This window comes from Castor canadensis, chromosome 6, assembly GCF_047511655.1.
Source record: "Castor canadensis chromosome 6, mCasCan1.hap1v2, whole genome shotgun sequence".
Taxonomy (NCBI): Eukaryota; Metazoa; Chordata; class Mammalia; order Rodentia; family Castoridae; genus Castor; species Castor canadensis.
Genome location: NC_133391.1, coordinates 99,214,610 through 99,241,943, shown reverse-complemented (window position 1 = coordinate 99,241,943; position 27,334 = coordinate 99,214,610). Strand labels below are relative to the sequence as shown.

General features: G+C 40.3%; 1 protein-coding gene across 5 annotated transcripts in view; it reads right to left on the bottom strand.

Annotated features, from left to right (window-relative positions):
- Arb2a (ARB2 cotranscriptional regulator A) overlaps window positions 1–14,072 on the bottom strand; it is a 430,754-nt gene extending 416,682 nt beyond the window's left edge. For 4 of the 5 annotated variants that reach the window (XM_074077083.1, XM_074077087.1, XM_074077086.1 and 1 more), the window contains exon 1: window positions 13,899–14,038. The gene's annotated coding sequence lies outside the window, so the exon portion shown is untranslated. Of the gene's footprint in view, window positions 1–13,898 lie in introns of all 5 variants that reach the window. The other variant, XM_074077088.1, reaches the window with a different exon arrangement.
- Window positions 14,073–27,334: the final 13,262 nt, after the last annotated feature.

The following is a 27,334-nucleotide window of genomic DNA, read 5'->3' as shown; positions in this document are numbered from 1 at the left end:
CTCTTATTTAAAATTATTTTATTTTGAAGCATGGTCATGCTAAGTTACCCAGGCTGGCCTCGAACTTGTGATCCTCCTGCCTCAGCCTCCCAAGGAAGCTGGGATCACAAGAGTTCACCACCATACCCAGCTCTATTCAGTATGATAGAGCATAATATTCTAGTATTCTCCTTACAGCTCAGCAACATCTAGGATAAAAACAGACTCATAATAAAAATAAGACTCCAGGTTGATAATACTTATAAAGCAGAATAAGGTCCAAAGTATTTTCCAAAACCACAGAATTACTCTCAATTCTGCTAACTGAAAAATGACTCTTATATTGGCACAAGTAATCAATGCCTCTATAAACTACTTTCCATAAAAGAATAAAACTTTTAAACTGGTAACATTATTTCCCTCTGCTCTTAGGTCTTCACTATCTATGTGTATAGCCTTGTGCCTGAAATATCTTCACTTAAAATTCATTATATACCTTCCTCTGCAATATCACCATTCTGATAGTATAGTTCCTAATTAATCATAACAAGCTAAATATTCTTTATCAAAAATGCTTGGGACCAGAAGTGTATCAGATTTTAGAGTGCTTCAGATTTTGGAACATTTTCATAGATTTTACAGAAGAAGCATCCCTAACCCAAATCTAAAATCTGAAATGCTCTGAAACCTGAAACTTTTTTGGGTGTAGGGGAGAGATGATGCACTATTGAGGTCTGAACTTAGAGCTTCATGCTTGCAAAGCAGGTACTCTAATCATTTGAGCCACACATCAGCACAGAAGTCTGAAAGTTTTAAGGGTCATAAAGATATTCAAAAAATTTTGAGTTTCAGAGCATTGTGGATTTCAGATTTTGGATAGAGACACCCAGTCTACACTATTTAGGATTAACTCCAATATTACAATTTACAATGATAGTCCTTGCAAACACGAGTCTTTTTTTTTTTTCATTTTTCTCTAACCCCTAATTTCTTGACATCTGATTGGTAAATTTCTAAAATTCTGCTCTCTGTCAAGACCTACAAATAAAAATCTGACTATGTTTATAATTCTAATACTACTTATTCCCTAAAATATTAGAATATTTCATATTCTCCCAAAATTTTTTCCTATTTTTAGGAAAAAAATGGATGCCTACCAAAACACTTTTACCAGAAAATAACAGGAATACACACACACACACACACAGTGGAAAAATATATATCAATTTGATTTAAGTTCTATTAAATGTTTCTTTGCTGGTTGTATCTAATCAAAACCTCTGTGAACTCTAAAGCCCTAGAAATACCTCAATGTTTAAGGTAAAGGACAAATCCATGTTTTAAAAATATTCTAAATGATATAGCTCCTTATATCTGTGACATATCTTGTTAAAAGGTAAAGCTCCTCAATTAAATAATTTTCAAAATGTAGAGGGAAAAACTGCACTGGATATTACTACAGCATGACAAAATATATTATTTTTCTATTATCTTTTCTTCTTTTATATAGCTTCATTTTTTTTGCTCAGTACCTGACACATTTCTTCTTTCAAATTTTTGAATAATTTCACAATACTCATCTTTAAAATGGATGTTTTGGAAACTAAGCTTGTCAAACTCTTTATACTTCTCTACTACACCACAAGAAATCTAATTGCTGCTTATTACTTATACACACACAAATAGATCAGCCACTAATTAGTACATTAGCATGCTTGGACTGTAAAAACAAAATACCATAGGCAGAGTGGCTTAAAAAAAACAGTAATTTATTTTCTCATATTTCTGGAACTAGAAGTCCCAGAACAATGTCTGGCATGATCAGTTTTGGTGAGGGCTCTCTTCCTGACTTGCAGACAGCAGCATTCTCACTGGAAACAGCTATCTGGTGTCTCTTCCTATAAGGACACTAATCTTGTGGGATCTAGGTCCTACTCACATGACTTCAATTAACCTTACCCCAAATACAGTCAAACTGAGGCTCAGGGCTCTGGTATATGATGGGGGCCAGAGGAGGGGGTGGGCAGAAGGAGTAACAATTCAATTAAAGCATTCTGCTCCTGTTATCCACCAAATCATGTTCTTATCACATGCAAAACACATTCATTCCATCTGGCAGCCTCCAAAGTCTTAACTCATCCCAGAATTAACTCTAAAGTTTAATGTCCAAAGTCTCATCTAAAAAATACCTAAATTAAATATGGAGAAGTCTTAAAGCATGATTCATCCTAATATAAAATTCCTCTGTTATCTATGAACCTGTGAAACCAGACAAATTATGTATTTAAAAATACAGTGGTAGGCACACCTGTAATCCCAGTACTAGGGAGGCTGAAACAGGAGAACAGTGAGTTTGAAGCCAGATGAGTGGGCTCAAAGACACAGCAAACTCCTGTCTTAAAACAAAAAAGAGGTGAAGACTAGTGCGAGGTTTAATTCATTTAGGGCATTCCCTCCAGGAGGATTATGAGATCCCAGTTTCTTCCTCTTTCTCTCTTTCTCATCCCCACCATGAGGTGAATGGCTTTGCTCTACCACATGCTCTCTACCATGATATGCTGTTTTAACAAAGGAAGCAATGGGGCCAAGCAACCATGGACTGAAACCTCTATAACTATAAATCAACATAACACTTTTTTCTTTTTGTAAATTTGATTCATCACAGATATTTGGTTTTCAGTAACAGAAAGTTAGTTAAACTTGAGCTCAATAATTCAACAGAAAGACTCACAGAGCTTACTAAAAACTATTATACTCGTGATTATAGTGTATTACAGAGAAAGGATATAAATTAATATCAGCAAAGAGAAGAAGCACATAAAACAGAAATTAGGAGCGTACCAAACATGGGACTGCTATTATTCTCTCTTCATAACATCATGGACCCATTATTGTCACTTGTGTGACAATATACACAGAGTATATTTCCAGTGAGAAAAATTCACAAAAGATATGGTATTCAAAATTTTTATTGGGACTTATTTGTTAGGTATGATTAACTGATTGGCTGCCCACATAAGTGAGCTCAGTCTCCAGGTCAAATGATACCACATGACCCAAAGCCCCCACCATGAGTCACATTTTTATGGCATTTTTATGACTGTCTAATACTATATAGGTATAACCAGCCCTGATCTTAAATCACTTTGTTGGGCAGGGTGGGCCAAGGTTGCCAAAGATACTAGAAATTATCACACAGAAGGTGAGGGAGGGCAAAGACAGGACAACTTTTGGAGCAGAGTTAAATTTTTACTAGACAGGAGACAGGAGAAACCATTTAGTGCCAAGAGGCTCCTCAGCAATCTATATAAACCTTTTCTCCCCAGACCTTGTACACACACACCTCCCCTCATGGCTTGGCTTCTCTCTTCTTCTCCAACTCGATCTCTCACTACAATCAAATTTTCTCCTTGAGCAACTGCAAAAACATTTTTGTTTCGTTTTTTACAAATATCAATCTTCTGAGAGCTATTTCTTCCATCCAGAATGTCTTTCTGACTTACTTTAAATGACCCATCCTTAGGCTCTCAACTGAGGCATCATTTTCTCTAAAAAGCCTTCCAGTAACTCCATGAAAGGCTTTATACATCTCCCATAGCAACTTATATACATACTTCTATAAGAATACAAAACATTTTTGCTAAAATTGCATTTACAGTAGACACCCCAACCAGCATGTATGATCCTCAAGTGTGGGGTCTAGATTGCTTATGACTAGGTAACTTTTACTGATGTGAACAATTGAGACCTTGCTTAATGTTGCCATGTTTTCCTTCCATTATATTTCAGTTCATCTAGATCTTTGGCTTTTCCCCATTCCTTTATCCGCACTGCTCCTTTCTCTTTTGAGACCAGACTCCTATCCCTTTTCAGTTTATCTCTTCTGTCAGATCTCCTTTCCTTTCTATCCAAATTTCTTCAATCTGCCCAATCTAATCCTTACTCCCAAACCACTACCAATTCATGGACATGATCATTTCAAATAAATACTTCCAATTACATCAGAAGGTATTACACCAAATGAATCAACATAATTTCCAAAGTAAATACAAGAATAATTTAGATAGTAAAGACAAAAATGTTATCAAGAAAGCATGGTAATTCAAAGCAAAATAGTATCTCACCTATCAACTAATCAATCTTTTCACACTTTTAAACTGAAATGAGCTTTATAACTGAAAGAGTTAGTGAAAGTACCCCAACAGTATCTAATAAACAACAGCATATAAAACATTCACTAGCTAAAAACAAAAAAAGATGTGTTACTTTAAATTAATACACAATTGGACATTCTGGATTAAAATATTCCTTTCTTAAACATATAATATGTGAAAATATCTTTACTAATGCTAGATATTATTAAAGTACATACTTGGTTAAATAATTCTATTCAGTCTCTTTGTTCTATCAATCAAAATAATGCAGAACATGGTCAGAAGAAAACTTTATTTCTGTAGGAGTGTACACAGTGCTTACCTTCAAAACAATAACAGTTGAACTGTATGAACTGACATACATTACTTGATATACAGACCTTACTGGCTTACTCAGGGCCAAGTACTTCACTTCAGAACCACATGCTGAGAAGTAGCTGGCAATTTGCTCTCTCTCACCCTATTCCCCACCCCACTCCAGTGTATATATCTATATTGCTTTCTGTCATTTTGTTGTTGGGCCCCTCTTCTCTCATGTCAGTACATTTTCCATTATTGTACTGATCTCCTGGCCATGTCCATCTAGCCACATTCAATTGCTGCATTGCTATCCAACACACTTTTCTTCTGTGCACTTCTGTTTTATGCTCTTCTCAGCTAGTAAACAAAAGAGGTCTACTTCACAGGTACAGAGAGAGCCAATCAATATACATCTTTCCTTCTGATTAAAAAAATAATAAAATGATAAAGCAGGTCAGTACGATCTTTGGCTTTTCTGAACTGTTTTCATTACAATATGATACTGGAAGGTTTGTTCATTGTAGAAAAGATGCCCCAGTTTAGGGGAGGGGTTGTATCAATTTCTAAGTGTGGAGTCATTGCAGGTACCAGGGTCTACAGATAATTGAGGGCTTTCACAATTCTAGGAATTTTGGGTAGAAAAGCAACAAGACACATGGTGGTTGCCATCTTCAAAGGCAGTCCATTAACAACCCTGGCAAATAAATCTCAAAAAAATTATTAAAACCAGAGCTTAATAGGCTTGGGATAGACTCAGTGGGAAAGAGCTTAATATGAGCAAAGCCCTGGGTTCGATCCCCAGTACTGAAGAAAAAAAACCTGGGTATGGTAGTACACATCTGTAATCCTGGCCCTCAAAAGGCTGAGGCAGGAGGATTGAAAGTTCAAGGCCAACCTAGGGTACTAGTGTGTTCTAGGCAAGCTTGAGCTACACAGTAAGACCCTATCTTAAAAAGACAAACAAAATTCACTAAATGATTAACAGAACTCCAAAAAGGACATGAAAAGATACTTAATATCACCAATCCTTAGGGGACTACAAATAAAAAACCACTGATACTCCTTTATAATCATGAGAATGGCTATTATCAAAAAAAAAAAAAGGAAGAAAAAGACTGAAAATAAAATACCTTTGGTGAGGATATAGAGAAATGTTGAAAAGGTTCTAGATAAATTGGAACTGCTGTGCATTGCTGGTACAAAATGTAAAATAGGGTAGCCATTGTGGAAAAAAACAGCATGCCAATTCCTCAAAAACTTAAACACAGAATTATGTATTAGCCAGCTTTCCATTACTATAACAAATATTGAAACAATCAACTTATAAAGGGAGTAGGGTTATTTTGGCTCACAGTTTTAGCAGTTTCAGTCCATGACTGATTGGCTACATTGCTTTTGACATGTGGCAAGTTCTACATCATGGTGGTAGCACATGGCAGAACAAACTACTCACCTACAGGTAGGGAGCAACACAGAGAGGACAAAGGGACTGGGGTTCCACTATCGTTTTCAAGGACACATCCTCAATGACCTAAAACCTCCTAGTAGGCCCCACTTAACAGTTCCACTGTCTGTCAACAGTGTGTCCCTGTGGATCAAGCCTTTAAAGTATGGGCCCTTGGGTTACCTTTAATATCCAAACAGCCATACCCAATTACCATATAACCTAGCAATTTCACTTTCTGGACAGATAACCACAAGAAATAATGGCAGGGACTAGAAAAGGTAACTTATACACATATCAGAATTACTTGCAACAGCCAAAAATTAAAGCAACCCAAATGTTTATAAATGGACAAATGGGTAAACAAAAAGTGGTATAGACACACAATGATTATTATATTCAGCATTCAAAAGAAAGTGCAGTCTGATGCATAATATAACACAGCTAAAACTTGAAGACATTATTCTAAGTGAAATAAGTCAGTCACAAAAGGACAAATATTGTGTGACTATTCTTATAAGAGGTACCCAAGTAGTCAAATTCAAAGACATAGAAAGCATACTGGGAGAGATCCAAGATGGCGACCAGAACACAGGCACAGACCCTCTGTGATCCAGGGACTTTGACAAGAAGCTGGAGACTTGCTTCAATGAAGTAAAACACCAGGGAGAGCTGAAATATCAGCACTCTGAACCCCTAGCTCCTGGGAGGCCTCTCCACCCCACCACATACTAAAAGAATAGCAGGCGCTGCTCGCCAAGCCCCGCCCGATAGGCCTGCTCTTTTGCCCCACCAGGGCTGTGCTACCCCAAACTCCCACCCCTCAGACCCTCAGGATCTCCGTGGGACGAGCCCTTAAGGCCAGGGATCCACAGACATTCACATCTCCACCAGGCCATGTCCCCCACAGGCCTGCACAGCCCTGCAGGAGCTCCCCCTGGCTGGGCCACACTCCCCAGCCCTGCACAATCTCTGCTTTGCTGGCCAGGTTCCCAAGGCCTGCACAGCCCTGCAGGAGCTCCGCCTTGCTGGGCCACGCTTCCCAGCCCTGCACGATCTCTGCTTTGCCTACCATGCCCTCAAAGCCTGCACAGCACTGCACAATATTTACTCTGCAAGGCTGTGCCCCTAAGGCCTGCCAAGCTGGGGACCCACACACACAATCTCCTTTCTGCTTGACCCTGCCCCACAAGCCTGTCAAGCCAGGGATCCACAGACATGCAGGATCTCCACTCCACCGGCCTGCTCAGCTAAAGGTCTCTACCTGAAGGCCCGTGGGACCCCACCCACTGTCCACTTGCCACAGGAAGGCTCCAAACCTACCTAAGAGACACACACAGACAGGTCTGCATGCTAAAGAACTAGCACCAGAACAACTAAGACTGCAATTCTATTGCTCTAGAACTGGTGTTTTTTTTTTAATTTTTAATTTTTATTTTTTTCCCTTCTTTAAGGGATTTGCTGCCTGGTTTACTATTTGATCATCCACCATCTCTACCTTTTTTTTTTTTTTTCTCTTTTCCTCTCTACTCTATTCCTTTTATCTTTCCAACTCTCTCTCTTTTTTATCCTTCTCTCTTGGTTTTCTTAGTATTAATATTCCTACCCAGCTAATACTAAATTACACATAGTTCAAGGATAGAAACATTACCTAGTGGAAATATGGGAAGAAAAACAAGGGAAGGAAACTATTTCCCCCCAAAAACTAAAGTACAGCAGGATTTAGAGTGAAATGAAGAAAATGGATACCCAGACCCAGCGATCACCATGTATTTATCAATACTAACACTGAATGTTAATGGACTAATTCCCCCATCAAAAGACACCGACTGGCAAACTGGATTAAAAAGGAAGATCCAACAATCTGCTGCCTACAGGAGACCCACCTCATCAAGAGAAATAAGCACTGGCTGAGAGTGAAAGGTTGGAAGAAGATTTACCAAGCCAGTGGTCCCCCAAAACAGGAAGGGGTAGCAATACTTATGTCAGACAAAGTAGATTTCAAACCTACTTTGATCAAACAAGATAAAGAAGGACACTCCATACTAATAAAAGGGGAAATAAACCAAAAGGAAATAACAATTATCAACCTATATGCACCCAACGTCAATGCACCCAATTTCACCAGTCATACTCTGAAGGGCTTAAAAGCATATATAAACTCCAACACAGAGGTAGTGGGAGACCTTAATACCCCCCCCCATCACCAACAGATAGGTCATCCAAACAAAAAAATCAATAAAGAAATCCTAGAACTAAATCACACCATAGATCAAATGGACCTAGCTGATGTCTACACAATATTTTATCCAACTTCTGCACAATATACATTCTTCTCAGCAGCCCATGGAACCTTTTCCAAAATTCATCATATTGTAAGGCACAAAGCAAACATCAGCAAATATAAGAAAATAGAAATAATCCCATGCATTCTGTCTGACCACAATGCATTAAAACTAAAAATCAACAACAAAAACAGCAGTAAAAAACATGCAAACAATTGGAAGCTGAACAACACACTACAAAACGATGAATGGGTCATGGTTGAAATTAAAGAGGAAAGTAAAAGGTTCCTGGAAGTTAATGAAAATGAAAACATGACCTACCAGAATCTATTGGACACAGCAAAGGCAGTCCTAAGAGGAAAGTTTATAGCCATGATTACATATATCAAAAGGACAGAAAGATCTCAAATCAATGACCTAACACTACAGCTGAAACTCCTAGAAAAATAAGAACAAACAAATCCCAAAAAAGAAGGAAAGAAATAATTAAGATAAGGGCTGAAAATGATGAAATAGAAACAAAGAAAAAAAAAACATACAAAGAATCAATGAAACAAAAAGCTGGTTCTTTGAAAAACTAAATAAGACTGACAGACCCCTGGCAAACCTGCTAAAATGAGGAAAGAAAAAACCTAAATCAGTAAAATCAGAAATTCAAAAGGAGAGATAACAACAAACACAACGGAAATCCAGGAACTCATCAGAGACTACTTTGAGAGCCTATACACTAATAAATTTGAAAATCTCAAAGAAATGCACAGATTTCTAGAAACTTACAACCACCCAAAACTGAACGAAGAGGATATTAATCACCTGAATAGATCTATAATACAAAAAGAAATTGAAGGTGCCATCAAGAGCCTCCCAAAAGAGAAAAGTGCAGGACCTGACGGATTCACTGCTGAATTCTATTAAGACATTTAAAGAACAACTAATACCAACTCTCCTTAAACTGTTCCACAAAATAGAATGGGAAGGAACACTGCCTAACTCATTTTATGAAGCCAATATTATTCTCACCCCAAAACCAGACAAATACACCTCCAAAAAGGAGAACGATAGGCCAATTTCCCTAATGAACATGGATGCAAAAATCCTCAATAAAATAATGGCAAACCAAATCCAACAACACATCAGAAAGATCATTCACCGTGACCAAGTTGGCTTCATCCCAGGGATGCAGGGGTGGTTCAACATACACAAATCTATAAATGTAATCACATCAATAGAAGCAAAGACAAAAACCACTTGATCATCTCAATAGAGGCAGAAAAAGCCTTAGCAAGATCCAATACCACTTCATGATAAAAGCTCTAAGAAAACTAGGAATAGAAGGAATGTACCTCAACATTGTAAAGGCTATATATGAAAAACCTACAACCAACACCATAAAAAAAAACTGAAACCATTCCCCCTAAAATCAGAAACAAGACAAGGGTGCCTACTATTCCCACTCCTATTCAACATAGTACTGGAATTTCTAGCCAGAGCAATTAGGCAAGAAGAAGAAATAAAAGGAATACAAATAGGTAAAGAAGCTGTCGAAATATCCTTATTTGCAGATGATATGATCCTATACCTTAAAGACCCAAAAAACTCTACCCAAAAACTCTTGGACACCATAAACAGCTACAGTTAGGTGGCAGGATACAAAATCAACCTACAAAAATCATTAGCTTTTCTAGACACCAACAATGAACAGAGAAGGAACACATGGAAACAATTCCATTCACAACAGCCTCAAAAAAAAAATCAAATACCTAGGAGTAAATTTAACAAAGGATGTGAATGACCTCTACAAGGAGAATTACAAACTCCTGAAGAAAGAGATTGAGGAAGACTACAGAAGATGGAAAGACCTCCCATGCTCATGGATCGGTAGAATCAACATAGTAAAAATGTTGCTCTACATGTTTAATGCAATTCCCATCAAAATCCCAATGACTTTCATCACAGAGATTGAAAAATCTACCCTAAAGTTCATTTGGAAACACAAGAGACTGTGAATAGCCAAGGCAATACTCAGCAAAAAGAGCAATGCTAGAGGTATCACAATACCTGACTTCAAAATATATTACAAAGCAATAGCAATAAAAACAGCATGGTACTGGCACAAAAACAGACATGAAGACCAATGGAACAGAATAGAGGACCCAGATATGAACCCACAGAACTACACCCACCTCATTTTTGACAAAGGTGCCAAAAATATACGATGGAGAAAAGAGCCTCTTCAACAAATGTTCCTGGGAAAAGTGGTTACCGTCTGCAAGAAACTGAAACTAGATCTATGTCTATCACCCTGTACTAGTATCAACTCAAAATGGATTAAGGACCTAAATATCAGACCTGAAACTCTGAAGGAGCAGGAACAAATAGGTATAGGCAAAGACTTCCTCAATAGAACCCCAGCAGCCCAGCAACTAAGAGAAAGGATGAATAAATGGGACTTCATAAAATCAAAAAGCTTCTGCACAACAAAAGAAATGGTCTCTAAACTGAAAAGACCATCCACAGAGTGGGAGAAAATATTTGCCAGCTATACATCGACAAGGGACTGATAACCAGAATATACAGGGAACTTAAGAAACTAAACTTTCCTACAATCAATGAACCAATTAAGAAATGGGCAACTGAACTAAACAAAACTTTTTCAAAAGAAGAAATTCAGATGGCCAAAAAACACATGAAAAAATGCTCACCATCTCTGGCCATAAAGGAAATGCAAATCAAAATCACACTAAGATTCCACCTCACTCCTGTTAGAATAGCCATCATCAAAAACATCAACAACAAGAAGTGCTGGCGATGATGTGGGAAAAAAGGAACCCTAATCCACTGCCGGTGGGAATACAAGCTGGTGCAACCACTCTGGAAAAAAATCTGGAGACTTCTTAAAAATCTAAACATAGACCTGCCATATGATCCTGCAATCCCACTCCTGGGTATATACCCAAAGGAATGCAACACAGGTTACTCCAGAGGCACCTGCACACCCATGTTTATTGCAGCACTATTCACAATAGCCAAGTTATGGAAACAACCAAGATGCCCCACTACTGATGAATGGATCCAGAAAATGTGGTACTTGTACACAATGGAATTTTACTCAGCCATGAAGAAAAATGAAATCTTATCATCTGCAGGTAAATGGATAGAACTGGAGAACATTATTCTGAGCAAGGTCAGCCAGGCTCAGAAGACCAAAAATCGTATGTTCTCCCTCATATGCAGACTTTAGATCAAAGGCAAATGCAGCAATGTTGTTGGACTTGGATCACAAGAAAAGGGGAAAGCACATACAGGAGATATAGGAATAGGTAGAAAACACAAAACATGAAAGCGTTTGATGTCCCCACTCCAGAGGAACTAATACAGAAACTTAAAAATGACAGGTTATCACTAGCAGGAGATCAGGAACCAGTGTAAAGATCAGTTAGAGTTGAATCAACATGGGTCGTAACACATGGACACATGAGAACAATAGTAGGAATCTTTCTGTATAGCTATCCTTAACTCAACTAGCAAAATCGCTTTGTCTTTCTTATTATGCTTATGTCTCTTCTTCAACAAAATCAGTCACCAGGGCAGAAGGGGACCTGCCTGAAACTGAGGAGGGGAGGCGGGGTAGGATGGGGGAGGGGGGCAGGGTGGAGAAATGACCCAAACAATGTATGCACATGTGAATAAATGAACAAAAAAATTTTTTTAAATAATAAAATTAAAAAAAAGAAAGTATATTGGGTGTTGCCAAGAGGCTGAGAGTAACTGAGAATGGGTAGTTAATGTTTAACAGGTAGAGTTTCAATCGAAGAAGATGAGAAAGATCTGGAGATGAATAGGAGTGATGGTTATACAATATAAATGATTTTGTGTTACTGAACTGAACATTACAGTGATTAAAAATAATACATTGTATCTTATTTTAGTATGATTAAAAAGTGAATAAAATGTAAACCTGACACAAGAGGACTCACTACTTTGTTATCAATGACTACTGTGCAAACCCAATTTGACAGAAACAATGGCAGCACAAAATTATAACCTACTGAGTAAATAAAGTTTAATTTCACTGAATCTCTATGACGAGTATAGAAAGATGTATACATGTCTACTGACACTAGATTCTTCACACAGAGGTCTGTTGGCTGTCAATAAATAAGATCCCTTACACACACAACAAATCATTGAATAAATATTCATTCTCAAGGCTTTCAAACCCCAGTGCCTACACCCTTTCTATTCCTATTTGCTAGCCTAAAACACTGATCTCCCACGTATCTGCAGAGGTCAGTCCCTCACTTTATACTGATCTCTATTCAAATGTCTCCTTATCAAAGAAGCTAAGCCTAACCACCCTATCTAAAATAGCATCTTTCAGCATTCTCTCTCCCCTTTACTTGCTTTATTTTTGTTCATAGTACTTTTCACTACTTTCTGTGCATACTTTATTGTCTTTCACCTCCTCGAATGAAAGCTCCAGGAGCACAAGAACTTTCTATTTCATTCACTAGTCTTCCCAATACCTGGAACATGCTAGCATACTAAAAATGTCCAGTAAATATTTGCTAAATGAATGAATACATGTATGCTCACAGCTTCCTGAATAATATTTTCCTCTTGATTTGGGTACTATGATACCATTTACAAGTGTTGTAGCAGCCACAGCCTCATAGCCATCAAGGATTACCCTGGCTCTTCAGTGTAGGCTTCACTGGGTAAAGAGAAGGAGCACGTAGTTTAAAATTGAAAAAAGAACCCTGGTACCAGCTCGGACACTGAGACCTTAATTTATCACATCAGAAAGTGCTCTCAGACTCTGTTTCTAAATAAACTAAATGAATACAGTATATCTGCCCCTCATAAGGAAAAATAAAGGATGATGAACAATATAACTTTGACACTGATTTAAAGCAAAAACAAACCATGAAGTGTGTAACAATCATTGCATTGTGCCTATTTTGAAAAACAATGCAAGGCATTTGCAGATGAAGATCACAGAATCTTCCCTCTACAACTTTTTTGAGGCTTTTGAAGAAATGGACAAATTCAACAATATTGCTTGTCCCTAAATGGAGCCAAAACGTAAATAGTCATTTACTGGGCCCAAAAGATACACACCCTGGAACACTAGAAGAGCATGTGTTTTATCTAGATGAGGGAGAGAAATGTACCTAACTTTATTTCAAAGTCAAAAGTATTCAACTAACAATTCTTACTGCATTCCAGTGAAACGTCCCAACAATGTTCATGCACGTTATAAGTTTTGAGAGCATTTTATAATTGCACTCTAATGCTTGCAGTGAATAACCGTCTGATAAAGCCTTGGCAGTTAACACTTTCTGTATGAACAATACCACCACCAAAAAAATTAAAAAGTAATAAATAACACTTCCACCAGAAAACTGCAATTCCTCCGCTCCTGAGAAAGCGAAGGACTCCAGTCTCTAAGGTGTCTTGGGGCTCCCGGAACCTCGGAAGCTCAGATACCAGGCGCGTCGTCCCAGAAACACACACGTCCCTCCCGCCTTGGGAGTGGAAATGGCAGGTGGCAGCTGCCTAGCAGCGGGGTTCAGGACACATGCCAAAGGTGTCCTCTGGAAACGAAGCATGGTTTCCTGCAGCCTCAACCCCCAGGGCTAGCAATGCCCGCCCCAAACCGACCCAGGCCAGCCCCCTCCTCGGATCTTGACCAGGCCCGCCAGGGAGCCCAGGTCCCCGCAGACGCGATCCTACCTGAACTCTGCCCCCAGCTACAGGGCTGCGGGGGGAGGCGGGAGGAGGCGTGGCCTTCCAGCTCGCACGTCGAACTCCCTCGTGCGGTTGTTATGACTTTCCCTCTCGGGATCCGCGCCCCGACCAAGTTCCAGTTGCACTTCCGGGGTCTCCAGGAGCCTGAGACGTCATTACGCACGCGACAAAGGCGGTGGCGACAACCCGGAACTGGGTGGGGCTTGGCCGATGGGTTGGTTCCTGTGGCGCTGGATTCGTTGCCTGTGGGAATTACCGGTCGTCCTCTCTCGTTTTAAGAGAAGGGCTGTGCTCACCCTTCCTTATGAAGACTACTTGGGTAGCCTTAAAAGACGGGCAACCCTGAGTCCTCGATCTGAAAGCGGACTTCCAAAATCCTTTCTGGGACTGCCCTTAGAACAAGCAAATTTCCCCACGCCCCTGCTCATGGTTGATTGGCTTTTGCTGGCCCATTCAAGTCAAGAAAAAACTGGAGGCCTAGTTTGGGGAGATTGTGTATTGTAGACAATCGAGGAAAATAAGGGATTTTTAAAACAGAAGTGAAAAGCAACATTTTTAATTTGGTAGAATCTAGCAACACCGAACAGGTTCGTTAAAAAGATAAGGCTCCCCAAAACACGTAAACCCTGTCCAACCGTGAGAAAAAGATCAGGCAAAATACCTAACTAGTACCCATCCAGCCAAGGTCACAAAGAGGAAGGTCTGACTACTGAAATTAATTTCAATGTGGCATTCTAGTAGAGAAAAATAACATAAATGGGTAAACTAGTAAAATCTGGATAAAAGTGTAAAATTAATGGTAGTATTACAGTATTAATTAAAACAAAACTTGGAACTAAGTCAAAAGATTGGTGACATGATTTTCCAATCCAATATCATGCAAGATGATGGCCCACTCAGATTTGAAGGTGCTGAGAGAGAGCTCAGCTGGTAGAGCACCTGCCTGGCAAGCACAAGGCCCTGAGTTCAAATGTCAGTACTACAAAAAAAAAAAACTAAAAAAGATTTGAAGAATGTACTTTCCTCAGTAGTAAACTGTTTACTATTAAAAACACATCTGGGCGTTTCAGCCAATATAATAATTCAGCCAGAGCCACATAGGAATGAATGAGTCTGCATTATACCAATCCCTGGGTCTTTCAGCTAGGATCCCAAATTTTAAAAGCAGAAACAAGCCAAACCTACTGCATCCTGTTCTGAATGCCTGGCACACAAAAGCAATTGGAGATCATGAAAATTATAAATTTTTTATATTTTTATCCAGAGAGTGTTGGTGTGATTTGTCATTCAGCAAAAGAAATTACACTGTAACAAGAATGAGTAGGAAACTATCCTTGCATGTCCAATCCTATCTAAAATGTCAAAATCAAGAATAAAGAGGTTATATACTGAAAACAAAATGAGCTCTTTCCTGCTCTCGCTCTACCCTAAGTGTTGGAGTACACTCCTGTCAGCTAGCCACAAAACCTACAACTCTGTGAGGAGAAAAAAGAGAATGAAAATTGTGTGTGGGTTTACATGTTTTCTTAGAATTATAGCAGCCCACATGTGGCTCAGCAGAAACTATTACAATGAGGACTATACACATACTTAGTGCAAAGTTTCTTTTTCTGTATAGAGTATGAATTTCCCCAATCTTTTCAACAATAGCCATCTAAATTTACAACCTAGTTTATTTATAGCTTTAATATATACATCTCTAGGGAAGCAAGAAACTCCAGTTTCTTTCTCATCCCTCTCTTGGACTTCAAGATCTGACAGAGATAAAGTAAAAGGAAAGAAAATTTGTTCCATCCGGGCTAACAGCTGGCCCATCTTTGATCACTAAGGTGATCAAAGAAATACCCCTACACCATATTTGGCATTTCTTCCTCCTTTTCCAGGCAACAACCTTAGGACCCAACTTTGTATCAATCTGCCTACACCTTTCACATCAAATAATCTAAATGACGCACAGCAGATAGATGCCTACTTATCAAATTGAATGTTATTCATTTAAATTAAAAATAAAATTAAAATTGACATGACTAAAACTCAGCTCTAACTTCTTGACTGATCAGAAAAATTCATTAAGAAAAATATTCTTGGTTAGACGCTAAGGGCAAAGCTCTGTCCGCACTAACCAACCATATTGGGGTGAGGTCTGTGTTCTGGCTTAAATTTGGAGTATCAGCTAACATTCTGACCCAAGGTCAAATAGGGATATGCGAAGTATGGCATAGTAATGACAAGTTCTGCCTTCTAGATTCAATTTACACTTAAAGCTCAAAAGTAGTGTTATCATGGAAAAGCTCACTCATCTCATGAAATGCTCTAGGTAAGCCCCTAGTATCAACTTAGATGTCAAGCAGTCTAGCAGAGCAGAATCACAGTCCCTTCATAATGAATCTCTCTCTTTTGGTGCTGTTAAGGAAAAAACTAAATAATACTTCTAGTTTTACATGGTCTTAGTTGACTTAAAGATAACTAATTTGCAGATGGGGGTGTAATTCAGTGGTAAGGCTCCTGCTTAGCATGCGTGAGGCCCTGCGTTCAATACCCAGCACTGCAAAAGAAAAAAAATCTTGCTTAGGATCACTAATTCTGAAGGTCACACAGCTGGCAATACATTATTAATTGCCCACTACCTTTATTATAGATAGTATATCTCTGCAATATAGGTAATATATAGATATAGATTATAGAACTCTGCAATGTGAGTTATGATAATAACTTGCATAGGTTACTTTGGAGAGATATGAAGGCCATTTTTATTGGCTTGCAGATGTCCAATGGGTGCCTGGAATGGAATGAAAAGGACTGGTATCTCTGTCTTCATGTCATGTCTTTTCCTTTTGCTATCATAACTTTTGGATCAAATTCTCAGTTCTATACAGAGACATATTGATCACTTGAGAAATATTTTATCCAAACTATGATTCAAGCTTAACTTGACCTAGACTTGCCTAGGCTCTTGCCAACTCCTTCAAGTTTGAAAACACCTTCTAGCCACAATGACCAGAAACACCAGACCATGAGGGTAATGAAAAAAGAACATCCAAGCTCCTGGAAGTTCCATATTTCCAGAAAAGATATGAATATTCTTCCCCTTTACTAGCCTATCTCTCTTCCTCATTACTCCTATCCTATATCTGTAACATATCAACCCTCCTGGGGTTGAGAAACTGATTTGTGAGCAAACCTCCTTTTCCTCCACTCTTTGTCCACTGAATAAAGCCTTTCTTTATCCCCTACATTCTTCACTCAGACATTAGTTTTTCTGGAAGATGAGTTTCTGGACTGTCTGGTAACAGTAAGATCACAGAATCAAACCATTTCCAATGGTTCCTTCACCAAAAAGGTTATTATTACTTGAAATCAACCCCCTCTCACTTCTACTTTCCATCTATGTATTTAAGGTTTTTCCTTTCAGTACTGGAGATTGAACCCAGGGCCTTGCACATGTTGGGCAAGTGTTCTACTATTTGAACCACTCTCAAAGTCCTTTTGTTTTGTATTTTGTTTTCGAGATAGGGTCTTACTAGCTTTGCCTGGGATGACCTCAAATTCATGAACTTCCTACCTTCATCTCCATAGTAACTGGGATCACAGACATGCTGCACCATACCAGCTGTACTTAGAATTTTTTAGTATAAGAAAAGATAAAATTGATGTTCAAAATATACTTCGAGAGAGTTTCAAACAAAAAAAGTAAAATAGCCCCTATTTTGTGATGGGGACAACTTTTAGGTTTGTAAATTTACCTGGAGTTAGACAAACTGCAAGGTTTGAGGACGCAGTCTCAAGACTTCTCTCATTTGTGACACCATCTACAAAGTGGAGTGTTCCTCCAAACACTCTCAGGTTTGACAATTTGCTAGAAGACCTCAGAGAATTCACTGAAAGTTGCTACAGTTACAGTTTATTTCAGGGAAAGAATACAGATTAACATCACCCGAAAAGGACATCTATGGGGAATCAAATACAGATCAATGTCCAAAAGATGAGTACTGAGGATAAAGAAAAGCTGTGCTCATACTCTCCCAGTGAAGTCAGGACATGCTACTCTCCCAGCATAAATTTATGACAATATGCATCAGAATATTGCCAACCAAGGAAGTGCACTAGAGCTTCTTCATTCAGAGTTTCTATTGGGTAACAAATATGTAAGCTTGATTCATTGATTGATTGCCTACATGGTTGATCTCAGTCTTCAAGTAAAATGATACTACTCGATCCAAAACCTACACAATCACATGGGTAGTCATTCTAGGGTGGAGAGACCTTACCTTAAGACTCTTGAATGTGGCCAGTTTCCACCATAAACAAAGACACTCCTATTAGATATGACATGGATTACTTCCCAGAACCCAAGGACAATAGCCATAACTGCCTTTGGGAAAGGCCAAATTCTTTACAATGTTTGGTAGGCACTCCTGCATAAAGTTTATTTGGATGGGAGGTGGTAGGAAACAGGAAATGAGAAATGGCAATTATTTTTTTCTGGCAGACTTGTTAAATCATCAGGTGATTCGTTTGACCCAGTGCAGATACCAGTTTTCGTCCATTTAGCCACAAAGAGCCTCTCCATTCTCTACTCAGTGTCTTTTCTTTGCATTTTTTTCTTATCATTCCTTCATGGAAAGGGAGGAGAAAAAGGAGTAAGCTTTCTTGCAAGATCTGAGAGGACAAAACAACAAAGGGGAATATGTAAAGGACAAGTTCTCTGAACCTGTTCTTTTTTCCCATCTGCTTAATAATAGATTAGAGATAACCATAGAAAGCAGAAGTTGCATCCCTTATAGAGGTTTGGTTCTAAACTTAGCCTTTATGACAACAATTCCTGATAGTAAAAATTACCATGAAAATTCCCCTAAATGGGCTGCAAGTATCATACTTTAATTCCTTTTCTTTTCACATTCCATATACAATTCCTCAGCAGACTCTATTGGACATTTCTTCCAAAGATATCTTAAATCTAACCAATTTTAACCATCTCTACTGCTGCCACTCTTGTCAACAATGGATTGAACCCAGGGAACTCTGTGATATTGTGGACAGCATAACTGGGACTTAGGATAGTAATCTTCAGATGTAGATGTAGCTACTGTCTTTTAATTGTTTTATATGATTCTATGTTTACCTCTGTACAGTGTAAGTCTCCAATTGGCAGATGTAAAAATCTTTTAAAAATTCAAATCAGAACTTGTCGCTGTTAGACTGAAAAGCACAGAGGGATAGACAAAGAAAAGGCTCACTGTCAGCACAAGTTTATTCAGGAGAAGAAACCTGCAGAGGGGGTCTCCAGCATGAGAGCCAGAGCCCACTACCACTCACAAAATCGGGGTTTTATAAGAGAAAAAGGACCTGGTAAAGGGTTGGGGGAATTTTTTCATGGTGGCTTCTCCATTGTCTGTTGCTAGGGGTAGTCAAGGAACTAGGTTTTTTGTGTTATGGTACAGGTGCTAGGAAACAGTATAGTCCAGTTACAGACCAATAGCAAAAATAGGACACTGCTAGGAGTAGTCAAAGAACTAGGTCTTGTGTTCTGGCACAGGTGTTGGGAGCCAAACACCTACTGGAGCCAAACCACTCTAAGGTCAAGCAGAGTTTAAGATGGCATAAGTGATGTCAAGTTGAGGCCTAACATTCCTACCTCTTAGTTGTTACAAAAGAAAGAGATGGGAAAGGAAAGTTTTGGAAAGAGAGCAGTAGGGTTTATGGGTGGTGAGGTTCATCTAGCTGCTTCCTGCTAATCAGGGGCATCATCTAGGTTGGGAAGTGGTGGATATCGGAATTGCTGAAGGAATAGGATGTTGTGTTTTTCCTTTTGATGGCTCCCAGGCATTGTGCTAAGTACCTAGAAATTAGGTTGAGAAAATATGGTCCAAAATTTAGGAGAAAAGTGATTAATAAGGGACCCAGTACTGGTACAACCAAGGGGAACCAATTGAGAAAACCTGACCAGTTGTTCCATGAGTTAAAACATATCTCCCTTATATTGGATGCATGATAATGAAGTTTTTCTTTGCAGAATCCCAGATTATCCTGGATTGGTTGATATAGAAACAATATTCTTTTTTGAGAGCTAAGTAGATGCCCCCTTTTTTCTGCCATCAAGAGGTCCAAGCTCCATTGTTCTTGGAGGACCATACTTACCAAGAAGTCAATTTGGCTTTAAAGAGTGGTTATGGAATCTACTAATTCTTGAAAGGATTCAGAATCTGAGAAAGTTTATGATGGTAGAGTAGCAGTGGTGACTCCTGCCACCCCTATTCCGACTGCCATTGTGATGCTCAGTCCCACAAGAAGTGGAATAAATTGGATGACATATATTGGGATTGGAACTTGTTGAACACTAGAAGCAATCTGGATTTGTGAGTCTATGTTAGCAAATAGTACAGGTACTGGTCCAGTTGGCTGGAAGGCAGGAGTAGGTGGTGGTATTGCACAGGAAAAATGTTCCTGTGCCCATGAGGTAGGTAATTAGAGTCATTTGGAAAAGAAGATAGTAGGTGCTCTCTATGAAGGAATCAATCTCCCCTATAAACAGTGGCCATAGCCATACAAAAAAAGAGGCTGAGCTGATAAGATTTGGTTGTTTATAGGGTGAAATTCCTGTCCTATTACTGTAAAAGAGCAAGAGGTGTTGTGGATCAATAAAGACTTTGTGAAGACTGGGTTTAAGAGAGTAATACTTTTTGCGGCACTTTTATTTGATATAGCTTGTGCCAGTAGTGGCCTTTATCCAAGGTGGAAGTGTTTTGGGGACTGGTGGATACCCATCACAAAACTGAGAATCATGGGCTGGAATTTTTCAGTGTCAGGTATGGAGAGAGAAATGGGTCCTGAGATTTTGAGGAGCTTGCAAAATTGGTTATGTATCATAGACAGAAATCTTCATTTGGAAACATCAATGATAAGGGCGTAGTTGCAGAAGGCTTCCGTTATAGTGCCCATAGGAAAAGAAGGTTTTATCGGATGTAGAGATTCAGAGACAGGCCTGTGTTTGAAGTGTAAGATGGGAAAAAATTTGACCCAGAACTGATTGTTGGGATGTATATGACATTTTAGGTGCAAATAGCCTTTAATATCTGTCAAGAAGTATCATGGAAGTCTGTATGAATGTGTTTAGGTTTGGGTCCCACTGAAAGTAGGTGTGGAGGGTGGTGTTGATTTTGTCCAATCTAAAAGGGAAATAGAATAAACCATCCCATCCTTAGACTAGAGGGGTGGACAGAGCAAATAGTTATTAGCATAGGAACTATTTTGGTCTTTTAGTAGTCTGTGTGAAGAGTCAGTTAGAGGCTTCCAACTGTTGGTCTGCCTACAAAAAGTAGGAAGCAAGAACAGAAGGAGAATTGAGTTGGAGAGATGTCTAAAAAATTCCTGTGGAGTCATCATTCATGTATGAGTGTGAGGAAATCTGAAGGGTCTAGTATAGGAGTGAAGGATACCAGTGGAGGTCCTCTATAAGACAGTGTACAAATGACTCAAAACAGGCTAGGATCAGAGGCACGGATGGGTCAGGATGTCTTAGCAACCCTAGTCAGGAGAAGTGAGGTGGGTCCTGTGGGGAGAAAGAAATATTTAGGTGAGGTGTAGTGGTGATGAAGATTGCTTAGGGAGCCTCCATCAGGCTATCTGGGGGCTGACTTGGTTGTACTTTTAGTTGGGTGTGGTGGACCCAGAGTGATAACCCCTTGACCCAGGCTGCAGTGGGCATAGTCAAAATTGCTTGGTGTGGTCCTTTGACATTTTAGTTTTAATTGTGTTGAGGAATCAGCAATTCAGACACAAAACCAGAGCCATATGGTAGGAGACTGAGCTGGAGAGTCAGAGAAAGGTTTAGGAAGATGGGTGTCAGCATATTATCTAAGTTGTTTTGGGGAAAGGTGGAGAGTGGGCCAAAAATCTTTCAGGGTAAGTGAGGTGGAAGAGTAGGGTATGTGGCAAAGGACAAAAGGATGGCCACAGAGCAATTCATAGGTGATAATATCTAGCGGTTTTCTGGGAAAGAGTCTATAATGGGTGAGAGTTATAGGCAGAAGAGGGGCCAAGGGAGCTTAAGTTCAAGAGAAAGCGTGGTAGTTATTTTAGGAAGGCATCAGCCCTCTTCACCTTACCAGAGGATTGGAGCCTATACAGGATATGGACAGACCACCTAATGCCCAGCACCTGAGACAGCTGCTGGGTAATAGCCAAGTTGAAGGCAGTGCCAGTGTCAGACTGTAGGATCAAGGGTAGCCCAAATCAGGGAATGATATAGGCTATGAAGTTCTTAGTGACCTCTGGCTTTTTCCATATAAGTTGGAATAAATAAGCAGGATATTCCATTAAAGACCCCACACTACAAGACCCACTAGAAGCGATGGCCCTTCCCCCACCCACCACATCTCAATGCCTTCACTAGGGCACTAATTCTAGTTAAAGACAAGGAGATCAAAATATACACAGATTCAAAATATGCCTATCACATTGTTCATTACCATGCTCTTATTTGGCAGGAAAGAGACTCTCTTACAACCAAGAGAACCCCATCATAAATGGCCCCCCAATCCATCAATTAGTGGTCTCTCAAATTACCTAGATGAATAGTATCATTCATTGTAAGTGCCATCAGAGACCCACAGATTTCATTTCCTTCAATAACTCTTGGATGGATGCAGCAACCAAGGCTGCTGCCAAGGATACTTCATCATGTAATACCCCCTCAAAAGGATTACACATTACCCCCATACTCCCCATCTTTCCCACCTTTACCCCCCACCCAACTACACCATGGCTAAACACACCACCTTCACTTTATTGGGAGGTACCCAAACTGATGGATGGTTCTTTTTTGATCACAAAGTGGTCATTCCATGTGAAAGAATATCCCATTCTTTCACATCTCCATAATCTCTTTCACTCTGCATACAAGCCCTTGTTATAACTATTCCAGGCCCACCTAACCTCCCCCTCTCTAGCTACCACTCTTATACAGATCACTCAGTCTTGCCTTATCTGCTCCCAGGTATCAAACCAAGGAAGTGTTGGGCCCCCACTTTCCCTATACACTAGGCACAAGGCAGTCTGCCAGGATAGGACTGGAAGATTGGTTTTACCCACATGCCTCTAGCTCACTGACAAAAATACTTTCTCAGTATGGTGGACATACTTTAAAGACTGAGGGTCTTTAAAGGAACTGCCATCTATGAACCAGGAAGAAGCATCTGGTAGGGGAGTTGAGGAGAGATGGGCACATGTGGGAGGGAGGGGATTCTATAAGGTTTAGACAGGAAAGGAAAGGTAGTCAAGTATCCTCCTTAGTTGTGGGGTCTGGAAGAAGAGAGGCAGAGTTAAGGGCCCTGTAGTGTTGAAAGGAGATATGGGGATTTGAGTCAGAGTGTGTGAAGTTGCTGTATACCGGTAGGAGGGAAAACTTAAGGGAGCCTGATAGCTAGTAAGTTCCTGGAGGTTGTGAGTGGAGAGAATGGTTATGTGTTGGTTTAGTATAAACTTCTGTGCTTCAGATAGTAAAAGAACTGCTGCCTCCAGGGTCTTTAGGCAAGGGACATCCCTATATGACTGAGTCTAATTATTTGGATAGATATGTGGCAGGTCAGGGTATGTGGCCATAATCCTGATACAGGAGGCCCAGAGAAATGTCTTGGTTTGTGTGCAGGTACAGGCAAAAGGTTGGGAGTGGTCTGGGAATCCAAGTGCCATAGCCTCCTTGAGTTTGGTGAAGTGAGCCTTGACTGGCCTAGAAGGGTCTGTGATGTTATATATAGGGGGTTGGCAAAGAGGCCAAAAATGGGAATCCACAGGAGAAAATATCCGTCTAGAGTAGGAAGGACAGAAGGTCCTTTTTTGTGTTGAGGCATGTAAATCTTGGATTATCTGTTTACAAGACTGTGGGATGACTATAAAGTATGGGTTAATGGTGAGACCCAGGTAAGCGAATTGTGAAGCAGATATTTGGGCCTGGGAAGGGGTGACCCTATATCTCTTGCTATGTAGGAAATTGAAGAGTTGTGTGGTATGTTTGAGGGATAGGTCTAAGGAGGGGCTACACAGAAGTAAGTCATCTATATATTGTAAGAGCTTCCTTGGAAAGAGAGAGAGAGAGAGAGAGAGAGAGAGAGAGAGAGAGAGAGAAAGAGAAATATGAAGTCATTGCCCAGAGCCTGGCCAGACAGGTGGGAGCTGTCTTGGAATCCTTGAGGAAGGACTGTTCAGGTTAGCTGAGTAAAACTGTGGTTGTCAGGGTCTTTCCATGTGAAGGCAAACAGATCCTGGCTGGAGGGATCTAAGGGGATGGTGAAGAAGGTATATTTGAGGTCCAGTACAGAGAAATAAGTGGTAGTGGGTAGAATATGGGTGAGAAAAATATAAGGGTTGGGGACAACAGGGTGTATAGGGACTACCACCTGGTTAATGAGATGGAGGTCTTGGATCAAGTGATAGTTGTTGGGTCTTTTCTTTACTGCTGAGATGGGAGTATTATGTAGGGGACTTGGTGGGTCTGAGAATTCCTGCCCAGAGAAGGTGGGAGATTATGAGTTTTAGACCTTGTAGTCTTTGTATTTCCCAAGGAGTATTGGGTTTGTCTGATGTACCGGTCTGGAGTTTTTAGAGTGATTTTTATGGGAGTGTGATATAACTATGGGAAGAGAAGAATCACATACTTTGGGATTGACAAGAGGCAATAGGGATGTGGGGTGAATGGGGGTGGGACTGTCAAGGGAGGAACAGCACCTGGGTGGCAGAGGGTTAAGAGTGTTTGTGTAGCAGTGTTAAAGTGTAAGGAGGCATTGAATTTGAGGAGGATGTCCCTTAAAAAACAAAAAAGAAGTGTGAAAACTGAGTGTTAAACAGAGTACACAAAAGGAGACCATATGGAGCAGAGTAAGGGCTTGTCATTAACCCCCACAATAGAGAAGAAGGGAATAGGGTCCAGAAAATTCTGGTAAAACTGAGTAGGTAGCTACCATGTCAATAAGGAAAAAGATCTGCCTACCTGATATTGACAGTTACCCTGGGCTCCTAGGCAGCAATGATCTTGTTAGGTGCAGTAGCTTCCAGGTCCTGTCAATCTTCTGTAGCCAGGCCCTAGAAGGTCTGAGTCAGGTGTAGGTGGCTGGTGAATATTGGGTGGGTGAGTGGTTCTGCTGTGGACAATCTGATTTCTAGTGCCCTGTTTGACCACATAGAGGGTAAGTTCCTGGCAGCTGCCTGAGATTGGGGCAAGCTGTTTCCTAGTGGGCAGGCTGGCTGCATTTATAATAGAACCCTGGGGGAGCCTCTTGCCCCTTGTTGGTGTAAGTTTGGGGTGTGTTGAGCAACTGCCTAGATATGGTCCTTATTCTTAGGGGAAAGGATGGAGAAGAAGATGACATATATGTCATTCCAGGTCAGATCTCAGTTTATGTGAGATAAATGAATTCCTTGAGATATGCAGTAGGATCTGACACAAAAGAGCCAAGGTACTTTTCAATTTGTGATGTCAGAAAAAGAGAAAGGAACAGGAACATGGACAAGGCCTTCCATTCTCACCACCTTGTGGAGAGGGAGGACAGTGGCCAGGTCTGAAGAGGAAGGGAGTAGAGGAGGGTGTAGGGAGTGAGATTGTGGGGAGGTAGGTTGGGTGAAGGAACAGAATATAGTGGAGGTGCAGAGGAGGCCTCAGCTGGAGGAGGAGGAGCAAGTTGGGGGGCTGGGTGAAGAAAAGCTTCCTCACCAGGGTCAAAATCAGAGAAAGAATGTTCAGGGGAAGGCTTATTTGCTTATTTGGTAGAGGGTTTTCATTTAGAAGGAAGACATGGAAGGAATTGCAAGACTGACAGAGGGAAGATTTTTTTGTTTTGTTTTGCTTTTATTGTGCTGGGTGGGGGTACATTGTGGCATTTACAAAAGTTCCAACAATATATCTACTTGAATGTACCCCTTCCATCATTCTCCTTTACTCCCCTGCCCTCCCATTCCTGGAATAGTTTCAACAGGTGTCATTTTTCCATTTACACACATATGTACACAGTGTTTGCATCATAATCACCCTAGAGGGTAGGTTTTGAATGGAGATAAGCAAAGGCCTGGATGTAAGGGACCTCAGACCATTTACCATGGCATAGGAAGTTTTTGAGATCATGCAAAATTTGGAAATTGAAAGTGCCCTGCTTGGGCCCGTGATTATCATTGTCCAATTTATATTGTGCCCAGACCATGTTACAGTAGAAAATTAGCCATTTTGGTTTAACAGTCTCTGTGAGACCCAGGGTCTGAAGGTTTTGAAGGAGACAGCCCAGTGGACTATCCCTCCAGGGTTTCAATGGTTTCTGGACTATTTTGTGGAAAAGGTGATGAGTAATCCCCACAGTGGTCCTACCTGGTAGGACACACATATCAGAGAGCGGCAGCATCCCCACTGCCAACTGATTCTACGATATGCTTTTGAGCGTGCACCTGAATTTTCTAGGTGTCCCCGGAAAATATCAGGTGTGTGTACCCCGTTGGTAGACAGAGGAAGTCTCTCACCTGGCACTTGACTCTGACAGTCAGTGTGAGAGAAACACAGAAAGGGGAAAATCTCACCAAAATTGAAGGTTGATGTTGGATGGGAGTCCAGCGATAGGGAGTGGTCCCTGATGGAACCATTAAAGAAAGGAGAGGGAGGAAAGAGAGAGAGAGGTAGGTAGGTAGGGAGAGAGAGAGCAAGAGGGAGAGAGAGAAAGGGAGAGAGAGAGAGAGAGATTGAGAAAGATTGAGTGATGAAAAAGAGGGAGAGGCAGCAGGGGATTGGGTAGTATGACTCTAGTCTCCACTCAGGGTGAGTTAGCCTGGGACAAACTGCTGCTACCCATTTCTTCCAAGGTTGCAAGAGTAGGGAGCCAAGAGCCTAACATACAACCCCATCCTGTTTTTTTGGCACCAGATGTTAATCTGAAAAGGATAGAGAGACAGACAAGGAAAAGGCTCACTGTCAGGTTATTCAAAAGAAACCTGCAGTGGGGGTCTCCGGCAAGACAGCTACAGCCCAGTACCACTTACAGACTAGGGGTTTTACAGGAGAGGAAGGACCTGGTAAGGGGTGGGGGAATTTTTTCATTGTGGCGTCTCCATTGTCTGTTGCTGGGGTAGTCAAGGAACTGGGTCTTGTGTTATAGTACAGGTGCTGGGAAACAGGACATGTCAGTCATCACTGACACTGATACTCTTGCCACTGACAGGACCAATGGCAAGAGTAGGGTGCTGCTAGGACAGTTAAGGAACTAGGTCTTGTGTTCTGCCACAGGTGTTGGGAAACAAAATGTTTCCCTTGGGGGTCCTGTCTCTACTGGAGCCAAAAAACTCTAGGGTCAAATAGACCTTAAGATGGCATAAATGATGTCCAGTTGAGGCCTAACAGTTACTATCCTGTTCAAAATCTTTAATATTTTCCTTAATTTAATAGGAATAAA